This window comes from Myxocyprinus asiaticus, chromosome 29, assembly GCF_019703515.2.
Source record: "Myxocyprinus asiaticus isolate MX2 ecotype Aquarium Trade chromosome 29, UBuf_Myxa_2, whole genome shotgun sequence".
In the NCBI taxonomy this organism is placed as follows: domain Eukaryota; kingdom Metazoa; phylum Chordata; class Actinopteri; order Cypriniformes; family Catostomidae; genus Myxocyprinus; species Myxocyprinus asiaticus.
In genome coordinates, this window is record NC_059372.1 from 36,027,856 (window position 1) to 36,042,410 (window position 14,555).

The window sequence follows — 14,555 nt, forward strand, 5'->3', positions numbered from 1 at the left end:
AGTCACGCAATGATGCCCACAACTGCAGAGGAGAGAGAGAGACAGACTGACACAGGACTACAGTTTCAGACATGTTTGGACGGGAACAAGAGCAGAGGCCAAAATATCCTGTGTTCCTGTGTGAATATGGTGTGTTAGAACAGGTGTAGGTGATTTATGCTCTCTGTACAATACCCTTCCTCTTTTCTGACATATTAGTCATAGAACACACACAAAAATGCAAAGATGAGGTTGAACGCACACAAAGACATGCTGAGTGAACAGATATCACTTTCTGCACAGGCGTTTGCACACATGCATAGATGCAAATGTAGGATGGTGCTAATTTCTTGACAGGTTTAACTTGTCAAACGACCCGTTAAAATAAGTGTGAGTTTGTGTGTGCATTAGCCAGAGTTGTGTGAATTTATGACTGTGAGAGTGTTTTGTGCATATGTGTTTTATACTGTACTTGTGGGGAGTACAAAAGATTATTATGTGTGTGATGAGGCCAGACATCGGTCTTTATGCAAACACGAATCATCCACTGCTAAACTGTCAGCAAAGCTGCAACAATTGCAACACAATGCACTACCATATATGGGCAGAGGAACTTTCAAACAACTTCAAACAAAAGGCAATCTACTTAGTATTCAATGCTTACAGCTGAAATGTGTAATTTGTACATCACTAGCATCATGTAATTAACTGCACAATATACTTCAGTTTTCAAACAGGTTTTCTGAACACTCCAACTCACTTCCATTGGTTGGACAAATAGATAGTCCAGCCCTCAACTCATGCTATTGGTTGAGCCAATGTTGCTATGTAGGGCTGAGAGCTAGCAAAATAAAGTTCAATAGAGCATTTTTTCTGCATGCTCTAAACCCCAAGTAATTCATTACATTTAATGAATGTGGCTTCAAACTTCCATTTTCATTTCTATTTTGCATCAGTTTACCCAGAAGTGATGATTCTTTTCTATTAAACACATGGGATGGAAACTCTGCTTTATTCACAAATTGTTTTTGCGATACTCCAATTTTGCGCATATATTAACTTTGTAACTTGGATGAAAACATGACTAGTGTTTACATTGTTTTGTTTGTTTGAGATTCTGACCAGCCCCATTGTAGTAACATTATTTGTCGACCAATGGAAGATGGGGTGAGTGTTTCAAAACAGTTTTTTTTTTTTTTCATTTTGCAATTCTGTTTTGTGATGGAATAGCACAGAAATTACACACTTCAACTTTAAAAGTGATGGAATAATTGGTAATTACAGGCTCTAAATGAAGTTTGAACCTACTTTTGAAAATGTGTTTACCTGTCAGTGGGCTACGTGGTTTCGCCCCAAGATACGCAAGGTTGACATTAGCTTTGCGTCCATCAATAATAGGGTTTGGATCTTTACAAGCTCTCTCAGCTGCACTTTTATCTATCATAGTAACCTGAGGAGAAAAGAGACAAAGAAAATACAAACACAAGACTATGAATTAAGGTAAAATTGGAGAAAAAAAAAAGGAGACATTTAACAGATTCTAACAAAATAGAAATAAAATTAAAACGTAAAGCATAGTTCACACACACGTACAAAGTCATTCATGTCATTATTTACTCACTCTCAAGTCGTTCCAACCCCATTTGCAGTTATGAAATCTTTTTTCGTCTACACTTGTATCAAGCCCGCATTCCGTTCAGATTTAAAAAATAGTGGTTACTACATTTGCAAAAACTAGGGATGTCAATTGATCATATTATTTCATCTAATTAATTACATGATATGCCGATTAATAAAATTAATCACAATTAAACGCATGTATCAATATTTGTTAAAGAAGGCCCCAAATAAAAAATTCAATATAAATAAAACATAATAATTATACATATATATATATATATATATATATATACATACATACATACAGGTTTGGGAGGATTACTTTTGAAATGTATTCCACTACAGATTACAGAATACATGCTGTAAAATGTAATTTGTAACGTATTCCGTTAGATTACTCAAGGTCAGTAACATATTCTAAATACTTTGGATTACTTCTTCAGCACTGGTAGATTTTTTCACTTGTTTTGACTATAAAAACTCTGTCAGTACAGTAAGACAAAATACACATGTTAAAAATACATTCTCTGAAAAACCTAAATATCTTATGCAGTGTTGTTTCTAAAACAAGATTAATCAAATTGATCTTGTTTTAAGGATTTTTTGATATTTTTTTTTACAGGAAAACAATACAAAAATTATTATCAAGAATATGATTTTTGCCCTAATATCAAAGGTCTTACTAGAAAAAAAGAAATTATGATCCAACGTGAATTTTCTTGATAAAAAAATTTGATCGTGCCTGGTAATTTGTGCATGTAAAATGGCTAGAAATAGCATTTTAACTTGGTGTAAAGCTGACAATTTACACAAGGTTTATTTCTATTTCTTCTACTCCAAACTTACTTCAAACTTACTTCTCTGTCTGCTCGTATGAATGTAACACATCATAAGAAAGTATTTCACCGCTGTTCAAATGCACTTTGGATCACATCATTTATATGTATAAATGTTTTCCATCTAAAGGACTAAATATTAAATGAAACAAATGACAATAAAATGCAAAGTAATCTCTTCAGTAATCAAAATACTTTTTGAATGTAACTATTTTAATTACCAATGATTTAAATTGTAACTGTAGTGGAATACAGTTACTTACGTGTAACGGGATTACGTATTTAAAATACAAAATATATTTTGTTACTCCCCAACTCTGTGTGTGTGTGTGTGTGTGTGTGTGTATATATATATATTTTAGTACATACAGTACATTAATAATAATTATGATATTTACAGTATACTATTGTGGCAGACGAGTAAAGCATTGATTAGACAATACAAAAAGTGGCTTTAGAATTCAATAGATTGTTTGTTTTATTCCCATATCATTGAAAATAAACCTACATAAACCTACAGTCGACAACAATTGAGTTTGTCAGTCTGTCTTGTTATCTATGGACGTGTTCTTATGCTCTGTCTGCACTACTTTTAATTATATTGTCAGTAAATGTACATATGTGTCAGGCGAATGCTTTTGGAGCGACACACTGGTTTTTAGAGTCATAAATGCCGCATTTTTTGATGCTGTGTCAAGTTAAAAATAACTTCACTAACTTCACGCTAACTTCCTTTTGTCTCATGGACTAGGATGTACGCCACTGCTTACGCTGCGCGATAGCCCACTACTAATGGAAACCGTACAATGAATTGAAAAGGAACTACCTAAGCTCTTGATCACTTGGTGCTCGTTGATGCTCGTGCAATAAGGCTGATGTCATTTTGTGGAATTATTTGCCGATTATTTGCACCTGAGAAGGCTTCAGAGATTGATGAAATCACAGATTCAGGTAAAATTTTGTTGTAATTTCCAAGGGTTATGAATAGTTAAATCTTGTCATGTTTTTTTATAAATTAACTTTTTATTAGATTAATTGTTAGAAAGGATTAATCAACTTTTAAACTAATGGAAATGGTAACATTGCAATGAACACATAGGCTATGACTGTTTCAGTTTAAGGTAGCTACAAGTATCATGCGGTAAACTCTTCTAAACTGCTTAATTGGCCTAACTTCACTTACAGCTGTAAACATCTTTCCATTATATCATTCACTAAAGTTGTGTGGGGTGGGGGTTGATGAAGCTCGATCTGCTGTGATGTCACAATCGATTTGCATTGGGGGATATGGAGCTGCCTGAAGCATACATCTGAGTAGTGCTCACGCCCTTGGTCAAAAATCGAGGGGTTGAGGTTTTGTCTCACTTAACAAAGAGGAACAGACTTCCAAAATGGCGGAGGGGATTCTCCCGAGGGGAAGTGCTAAGGGAAGTTAGCGAATGTACGTTAAAAGTGAAGTAGAACGCAGCCCTGTTGCATTTTGTCCAGCTGTGAAGAACGCATCCTGTGTAACCACAACATGAGGGTGAGAAAATAATAACAGAATTTTTATCTTTGGTTAAAAAATTAGACATGTCTTTTTGCCAACTGGCAAAAGTAGAGAAATCACTTTTTTTCTGAAGTTTATAAACCCACTTATATAAATTCAGCCCAGTTAAGAGCATGGATAACAACTTATGTTCTCCATAAGACTCCTTCAGCTGTGAGAAGCAAGAATAACCACTTAATGATTTCATAATACTATATGTAATAACAAACTCTGACATGATGCACCATTATTGAGTACAATACATGGACATTATTCATGCTAGCACCATCTATGATTTTTAATGGGGCTGTGATGGATAGACCTACTATCTCTTCAATGGCACGAACAGTATAAAGCTATAAAAAGCTCCTAAATCACATCTGATTTACCACAACTCATGTTGTCTGAAGTTTTTTGTCTACTGAGTGTTCTGAAAATATATTTTTTCAATGTTTTGTCCACGGAACGATCCAAAAACACTTAAACTGCAGTACAAACCACTGAAGTGACTGTATGTCTGTCCCGCACAGCCTTGTTGTCATTCCCGTCAAAAATCAAAGATGGCGCTGCTGTGAATAAGGTCTATAAATTTGATCTAATCAACCGATAAATTCATGCCATTTAGCCCAAATAATAGGTTGAACTTAAACGTATTTAAGCTATTGCTAGATGCATGCTACAAATACAAGCATGGCATCAATCCATAACAAGTTTGGTTGTAAAATTGTTTATGTCATTAATCATATGACAGTACAAAGGGTTTTGGGTATTTTAGTGAAATGGTTCATCAGACTGAACTGCTGACTTGTTTTCAAAGCTTGGGACTCCGTGACAAATACTCTTCAAGCGAGCTGCTCGTTGCCGCCTGGCCATAGCTGAACACACATACACACACACAAACACACAGACACAAACACGCCCCACCCTGTGGAGACCCAGTGGCAGCTGTGTTCCCTAGGGCTTGTGGAACTAGAAATACAGCCAGAGCAGCAGCAGAGCGGTTAGGAAGAGAATGGGATCTGGTTTCTCTCAGGTAAACACCAGAGTGTATGTTTTCTTTCTGTAGTGCCCTTGTGTGGCGAGTGTCTCAGACAGAACATGAGCAAAAAATAGTGCACACACACACATACACAGCTACAACCTTGTTATTATCTCAGTAGTCACCAGGCCAGTAAGTGAGGTGACAAGCAGAAGTGAGTGTGTTGGGAAAATATTAGCATTGTGTTGTAATCTTCTGGGAACTCCACTGGCAACCCCCCCCCCCTTTCTTTTCTTATTCCTGAATACAGAGATTAAGAGGTCTCCCACATAGGGAGTGTATCAGCCAGTATATTAAAGACTATCATTCATGGCAAAGACACCAAAATATGTTGCCCTCTCATACTGTTTCTTTGAATGTATGCCCCTTACTCATGCCCTCTTGTTTATCTTGTCTTCATGTTTACACCTTGGCAGATGACACACGAAAAAAAAAAAAACACATGAAGTGAAACTGTGTGGTCTTATCTGTGCTCACCAACTGGTTTTGAAGGCAAACCGCAATATCGTTCCATACTAATAACACACAGGCACTTACAAAGAAAGAGAAAAAGAGATCTTGATGGGTGTATATGTCATATTTCACCCTAAAATCAAAAGAAGAAATTATATTTTGTTTATAGAAAATTAAGAATATTTTAGGATCATTAAGGTAATTTTAGTAAACAACATTAGTTAACATGAACTGACAATGAGCAATACTTTACAGCATTTAGTAATCTTGGTTAATGTTAATTTCAACATATAGTAATACATTTTTAAAGGAACATTCCGAGTTCAATACAGGTTAATCTCAGTCCACAGCATCTGTGGCATTATATTGATTACCTGTGTAAGGTCTTACTAGAAACAATTATGATCTAACGTGAATTTTCTTGATAAAACAATATGATCGTGCCTGGTAACGTGCATGTAAAATTGCTAGAAATAGCATTTTAGCTTAGCGTAAAGCTGACAATTTACACAAGGTTTATTTCTATTTCTTCTGCTCCAAACTTCAAATTTAATTCTCTGTCTGCTCGTATGAATGTAACACATCATAAAAAAGTGTTTCACCGCTGTTCAAATGCACTTTGGATCATATCATTTATATGTAACGGAATACATGTAACTGGATTACGTATTTAAAATACAAAATATAAGTAACTGTATTCCACTACAGTTACAATTTAAATCATTGGTAATTAAAATACAGTTACATTCAAAAATTATTTTGATTACTGAAGAGATTAATTTGCATTTTATTGTCATTTGTTTCATTTAATATTTAGTCCTTTCAGATGGAAAACATTTATACATATAAATGATATGATCCAAAGTGCATTTGAACAGCGGTGAAACACTTTCTTATGATGTGTTACATTCATACGAGCAGACAGAGAAGTAAGTTTGAAGTAAGTTTGGAGCAGAAGAAATAGAAATAAACCTTGTGTAAATTGTCAGCTTTATGCTAAGCTAAAATGCTATTTCTAGCCATTTTACATGCACGTTACCAGGTACGATCATATTTTTTTATCAAGAAAATTCACGTTGGATCATAATTTCTTTTTTTTTTCTAGTAAGACCTTTGATTTGTATTTTGTCTTACTGTACTGGCAGAGTTTTTATAGTCAAAACAAGTGAAAAAATCTACCAGTGCTGAAGAAGTAATCCAAAGTATTTAGAATATGTTACTGACCTTGAGTAATCTAACAGAATACGTTACAAGTTACATTTTACAGCATGTATTCTGTAATCTGTAGTGGAATACATTTCAGAAGTAACCCTCCCAAACCTGACTATGGCAATACCCTGTTTTTTGACAAGCACTATGATATTCTTTGATTTACCTTTAAGTATTGTATAAATACCATAGTACATGAATACAGTAATCATTCATTACCATGGAATATATTAAACTACTGTGATATTATTAATGTACCAGGGTAACACCACAGAACTTTTTTTTTGTCATGCCGGTATAAACAGCAGCATACCTAGAAAAAGTATGGTGAGGGCAAAATAAAATGCTCGCTTGATATTATAAAGGCGATCAGATGAACTCATTAGGGCTGTTTTTCTAGGCCCCTTCATATTCAGTTGGCCTTGCTGTACATCACAGCAGATAAACCCTTGGACCATTTGTTTCTTACAAAGCTTAGCAAAAGTATTTAAAAGGGGCCACTACACAGAAATCTGAGACCATGCTTTCAAAATTCACCCAAAAGGCTAAGGAGATAATTGATGACATGCTTGTTTAGAAAAAATCTACTTATGGTGCCACACACACACACACACTTGTGGAGCAAATATGTGAGAACATACTGTGCCTCTGAAATCTTGCAATATCTCAGGATTACATTTAAGATCATTCAGCACTAAATCGGACTAGGTGAAAAACATGTAGGCCTCTTAAAAAGGATCATAATAAGCCTACAGCCAGTGATCATCATTATTGACTAGGATATGCTTAAAGGCAATTTGGAGATCATTAAAAACATGCAGTTCATTGTGTTGCTGGAGTTTTTCTTTTGTAGATCTCTGCTGGCTTTTGTTCCTCAGAACTGTAACAAAAGACATGCGCCAACGGCACGCGACGCTGGCATTGTCACCTGGAGTCCGCACGCGCGCGAACAAAATTCACATCGACGTCCGCAATAACGTAAAGCTGCGTTTCTGACGTTTTTGTACGATTAAATGAGAAACTAAACGGCCAATTATGAGTAACAATTTGGACAATTTTGCGAGTTTGTAAAGTAAAACATATACATATATACATATAGTGTGTGTGTGTGTGTGTGTATATATATATATATATATATATATATATATATATATATATATATATATATATATATACACATAAAACTAGCTACTGGTGTTATGTTAAGGATAAAAGCCCGTGGGGTTATTTAGTGATGGACGAGAGGAGATTTTGTACTTACAAAGCCATATCCTCTGGATTTCCCCGTTTGTCGGTCCGTTATCACCACGGCTTCATCGATGTCGCCGAAAGTCTCGAAGTATTTTCGCAGCGACGCGTCCGTGGTGTGATACGGCAAACCACCGACAAAGATCTTCGTGAAAGTCGTGTCTTTCTGAATACTGGGATACATTGTTTCCAACGTCCCATTCACGAACTGATGTAAAAGCATTGGGGTCGTACAATTCAGTGCAATCTAGAAACGAAACACGCGGGTAATAAATACATATAAATAAATATCAATAGCGAAGTACGCTCTAAAACTGTTTGCCAAGGCAGCGATGTAGATATTCCTTTGGCTTGGAAAAACAACTGTGGCTCCCTTTCCACTCCGTCATGTGGCAAACTACTCCACTACAACTCCATGACAGCAGGTGACTGTCGATCTCTCAAGTATAGCGGCTGAATGAGCGCTCACCTTCCTGCCTCGACATCCAATGCGCTGCTGAGCACAGGCGTCTTGTCTTTAGATACACCCCTCCTATTTATGAGGACTGACGATCATCGACCCTTCCTCTGCCTTCATATAGCACACCTGCCTTTGTTCTGTACATCTAAAGAAATTATGGCTTTGACTCTTCAGTGTAGTTTTGAAGATAGACTGCTTATCATGTTCTGTACACTTCTGTAAACTTAATATGAATTGCCTATCAAGTGTATTACCTTGGTTTTAATGCAGTCAAAGTTGCATTTTTAACCTACAACCTTGTGCATTAGTAATTCTTTATACCTTTACATAGAGATTTGACCTTTGATTCATAGAGGTACCAATATATTGGGCACTGTAACTCAGTGTTTTCTTTCCCACCTTTATAGGTTCTCTAAAATAGTGATCAACTGAAATGAGTTTACAAATGACCAATAACAATGTCTAGCAGGGAGCAGGGTATGACACAGTGAGAGATTCTCTTCTAAAAATTATGACATATTTTTTCAATAAGAAAATTGACATTAAAGACCATAATATTTTTTTTTGCATTGAGACTTTATCTTTAGAATAATTAAGCTCATTTTACCTGCAAACTGCAATCAGCAACATGTCCAGATGTTTTACCTTTACTATTCTTATTGCTGTCAATGTTGATTCCCATAATGTAACAGTCTTTTTTTATTGTAAAAAAGATGCTGATGTACAATTACATATATATATATATATATATTAAAATAAGCGAAAATGAAAGGAAGTACCAATTAGGGAGTACTAATATGTTATATAAATACTTTTCTATTTAAATAATACAGCTTTTTTTTCACGTTGTGGTAATGACAACTTTTTTGTATTGCGGTAATGAGAATTAAGGGGGTAAACTTTAACTTTAATGAAAATAATGTCACCATGTAAAAAATCTTAATGGCCCTAAAGAAAGACTTTATTCCTATCTGCAAAATATAATTTCTTATTTGTTTCTTTTGATTTTGGAGTAAAATAGGACCAGAACCTTTTCTTGACAGGTTTCATAACGATCATAAGAACATTTGTGACACTGACCTTGTTAAAATTGTATTTAAGGAATATTCCGGGTTCAATAAAAGTTTAGCTCAATCGACAGTATTTGTGGCATAATATTGATTACCATGAAAAAATAAATTATTCTTAAATTGTATTTTAGCAAAAAACGAGGTTACAGTGAGGCTCTTACAATGAAAGTGAATGGAACCAATCCGTAAACCTGAAAATGCTCACTGTTTTAAAAGTATAGCCACAAGACATAAACAATATGCATGTTAATACGATTTTTATGTGCTAAAATCACTTACTAACCTTTTCTGTGTAAAATTATATCCAATTTTACAACTTCATTGTCATGATGACGTAACGCCATAAACACTAAAACAACTGTAAACACTACACTACTTAAACAACTTTACAGCTCAAATAATACAAAAGTTTTAACAGAAAGTTAAAGGGATAGTTCACCCGAAAATGAAAATTCTCTCATTTAATCACCCTCATGCCACCACAGATGTGTATGACTTTCTTTCTTTAGCAGAATAAAAGCGAAGATTTTTAGAAGAATATTTCAGCTGTGTAGGTCCATACAATGCAAGTGAATGGTGACCAGACCTTTAAATCTCCTAAAAAGCACAGACAATCATAGTAAAAGTAATCCATATGACTCCAGGGTTTAAATAATGTCTTCTAAAGTGAAAGGATCGCTTGCGGTAAGAAACAAATCAATATTTAAGACTCCAAAGTGCTTACGTCACACGAGATGCAGCGTGAACTGAGTCCCCTTGTGGACACGCATCAGAGAGTGACCGGAAGTAAACAATTATAGTGAAAAGGACTTAAATATTGAACTGTTTCTCACCCAAAGCGATTGTTTAGTTTTAGAAGACATTCATTTAACCACTGGAGTCGTATGGATTACTTTTATTAAGATTGTCTGTGGTTTTCGAAGCTTTTAAGTGCTGATCACCATCCACTTGCATTGTATGGACCTACAGAGCTGAAATATTCTTCTAAAAAATGTTTTGTTTTGCAGAAGAAAGAAAGTCATACACATCTGTAATGGCATGAAGGTGAGTAAATGATGAGAGAATTTTCTTTTTGGGTGAACTATTCCTTAATAGAAGTGTTTTTATAAAATCATTATTAAATTTCACATTTCTGCCTTTAAACCAGTATACGCTGTATGCCCACCTATCTTTCTTAGGATTTTGCGTATGCCCACCTAAAATAAGTGATGACATGTATGGCCGCCAGTACAACAAGTAGTCTTTTTACCCGGAACGTTTTCAATCTACTAACGCAATGCCAGAGCACTGCTGAGTGAATTATGTTTATATATATTAAAAAGTGTACAGAGATTCTCTCTAAATGCACACGGAGCTGCGGGAGCACAACTGATGGCATGGGCAAGTCAGACAGTCAGACTAAGCCGATCCACCAATCAGAACGTTCATTTCAGATGTGACTGGATTTTTGCTAACCAATCATATTTTCCATTTCAGTAAAGGTCTGGACATTTCCAGCGTCTGATGCGCAAGCATCCCTGGAGTAACCATACTTTGCGGTGTAATTTTATTTCCCTGCTAAATGTAAATACCTATATATGCATTTAAATGTAACTTATGCAGTTAAACTTTGTGAAAATACTGTATGTTATTGCACCCGTGCTAATTTTTGATGCTCTTTTCTTTTCTTTTTTTTTTTGCCTTTACTGCTGTCTGTGGTGCCTTTTTCTCATGATATCAAATCATTGTAGGAAAACAATTTAACTATACACAGAAAAGCACATTATAGTACACGATTAAAACAAATAACCATTAATTCTTACGTAGGCTATATGGTAATACTAAATAACGTGTTAATGTGAACATTACTACACACATATTAGCTACAATGCTGGCAAATTACCAAATATTGGCCAATTAATCAGCCTAGCTGATATATTAGTCTGTCACTAATCTCAAAACAACTTACTGTAGCAGACTTTTCCAAATTCACAGTCTTTCCCTTGGTTGGTTGCAGCCCGTCAGTGGCAGTAGACAGCAGGGGACAGCCGTCCTGTAGTGGGGATTCACAGGTGGTGACTTACCAATGGCCACAGATGACCTGCCAGTGGCTGCAGCCCTTCCTACCACAAGTGGTCGCAGGAATTGATCTGCCACTGGCAAGAGCCAACATGTTGGAACAGGAGTTGACCTGGTGATGTATGTAACCTGCAACAGACATGAGAAGTTGAAAGGCAAAACAAGGGACATTCATCACAGGCAATCTGTAATTAGATTTTGAAAAGTAGGACAACATTGCATACTTACAGCAATATATTTTCAAATATACATATAGTTTACAATAATTAAAAAGATTCAACTTTTAGCCACAATGATCCTATGTAAGTAATTTATTTTATTTTTGTAAGAGAAGGAAATTAACTTTTTGCCCCAGGGCATGTTTTGTTCCTTATTCCAGGTGACAATTTTATATGCTTGATCAAGGAGTCAGCTTCAAAGAATGCAACACAGATCTGTCGCTCACTCATGCACTGTCATTTAAATTTACAGTGTAGCCTTATGTGGGAACATTAACACCCTTGACACTCATGTCACAGGAACTACAGTCCTGGCCTGAAGGGTCGTGAGGGAACTATTTCTCACGCCTGCAGCCAGCAAATCTATAGGGAAATAGAAATGATGACAGAAAAAAATTAAATAAAGATAGTTTCAGGAAGACCAGAAGAAGACGAGTTTTTTTGTGTGTATAGTTTGTCTTTTTAAATCAGTAACATGATTACTTTTACTGTCTATAAGTATAAATAAATTATTTTGATAAATTGGAGACTTTTTAATGCTTTACAATGTACTGAACTGTACACTCTAACACAGTGGTTTTCAATTAGTGGGTCAAGACCCCAAAAAAGTTGCAGGTCTGTACTGTAGCGATGTCCAGTTCGTGAACTAATTGTTCTTTTGAACCGGTTCTTTTTTTTAGTGAACGAGTTGAAGGACTGAATCGATTGAAACAGTTCGCGTCTCGAGTCAACACTGATCCACAAGTTACTCATATCTTAACCTGCCTCTCGGATGAGCCGATAACTGGGAGTAATATGATCCTAGAATTGGTGATATCTGCTTTTGCCAACTCTTCTTTGCAATTAACCGCTCCAACTAGTTCACAAATTGGACTGAACGCTCGGCTCGCAACAGCTCTTGAGTCAACAGTACAACGAGTCGCTCGCAGCAGTTCTCGAGTCAACAGTACACTGAACTGAGAATCGACTCTTTCAGAGGTGTCCGACATACTGAGAACCGATGAGCTGCTGACATTGAGCATGTGTGTGGTTAAGGGGCGAAATGTATGTTTCAGGTGTATTTTGCTGAACAACAGAGAGTGTAACAAATAAAACACTGGAAAAATGTTTATGACTTGATTGTTTTACCATTTTATCAACGTATAAAGATGTTCCAGTCTACAGCTCTTGAGTCAACAGTACATTGAGTCGTTCGCAGCAGTTCTCGAGTCAACGGTACACTGATCTGAGGACAGCAGTTCTCGAATCAACAGTACACTGATCCGAGGACAGCAGTTCTCGAGTCAAAAGTACACTGATCCGAGGACAGCAGTTCTCGAGTCAACAGTACACTGATCAGAGGACAGCAGTTCTCGAGTCAACAGTACACTGATCAGAGGACAGCAGTTCTCGAGTCAACAGTACACTGATCTGAGGACAGCAGTTCTTGAGTCAACAGTACACTGATCAGAGGACAGCAGTTCTCGAGTCAACAGTACACTGATCTGAGGACAGCAGTTCTCGAGTCAACAGTACACTGATCCGAGGACAGCAGTTCTCGAGTCAAAAGTACACTGATCCGAGGACAGCAGTTCTCGAGTCAACAGTACACTGATCAGAGGACAGCAGTTCTCGAGTCAACAGTACACTGATCTGAGGACAGCAGTTCTCGAGTCAACAGTACACTGATCAGAGGACAGCAGTTCTCGAGTCAACAGTACACTGATCAGAGGACAGCAGTTCTCGAGTCAACAGTACACTGATCTGAGGACAGCAGTTCTCGAGTCAACAGTACACTGATCTGAGGACAGCAGTTCTCGAGTCAACAGTACACTGATCCGAGGACAGCAGTTCTCGAGTCAATAGTACACTGATCCGAGGACAGCAGTTCTCGAGTCAATAGTACACTGATCCGAGGACAGCAGCTCTCGCATCAGCAGTACATTGAGTTGATCACAGCAGTTTGCGAGTCACAAGTACACTGAAATGAGAATCGCCTCTTTCGGACATAATACTGAGAACTGCTGATCAGTGAGGACTTGAATGAGGGGGCGAAACGTTTCAGTCGAGAGATGTAAACAAATTTTACTATAGAGTATTGTGCATGCAGATTATATCTGAAGTTGTGATGAGCTGGATCATTGTTTCTGTAAAAAGGGTGAGTTGATTGAGACTGGTTTAATCACTTTTTATGCTTTAAACGTGTAGAACATCCACGTTTGTGTATCAGTGTCAGTATTGGGTGCTATAGGTGCAAAACTTTAATGTAGGATGTATTGTAAGATCACTGAATGAAACACTGATGACAATAAACACCCTTATTATTAAAACTTAATTGAATAAAATGTATAATCAGCAATATGCCCTTACATATGGCTTTATTGAATGTGTTTGTGCGTGTATTCTACGACGCCAGCGTATTAGCATTATATATAGTGATGTTATAACGTGATGACGTAAATGAACTGGTGAATCGTTTTTTTTTAACCAGTTCATTAAAATGAACCGTCCGAAAGAACCAGTTCGTGGAAAAGAATCAGACTTCCCATCACTACGTACTGATAGGATTGTGAAAAGCAGGGATAAACAATGCTAAATGCAAATAATAAACTGTAACTAGTTAGGATAGCAAAATATATATAGGCTTATTAACTTTTAAAGGGGAGGATAAAATGCTTCCCATATCTATAGTTGTTGTTGTACTTCAAATCAAACCACAGTATTTTGCCTCAAATGCATTTGTCATGTTTGATAGAAGTTATCCTTATGAGGCAAATGCCAACATGGAAAGGTTGTGTGACATCCCCTCATATTCAAAAACCATAAAAACTATGCAAGGCAAAAGAAAATATCTACAT

General features: G+C 36.4%; 1 pseudogene; it reads right to left on the bottom strand.

Annotated features, from left to right (window-relative positions):
* LOC127419967 (RNA-binding protein 38-like) overlaps window positions 1–8,432 on the bottom strand; it is a 36,656-nt pseudogene extending 28,224 nt beyond the window's left edge.
* Between the last annotated feature and the right edge of the window lie 6,123 nt (window positions 8,433–14,555).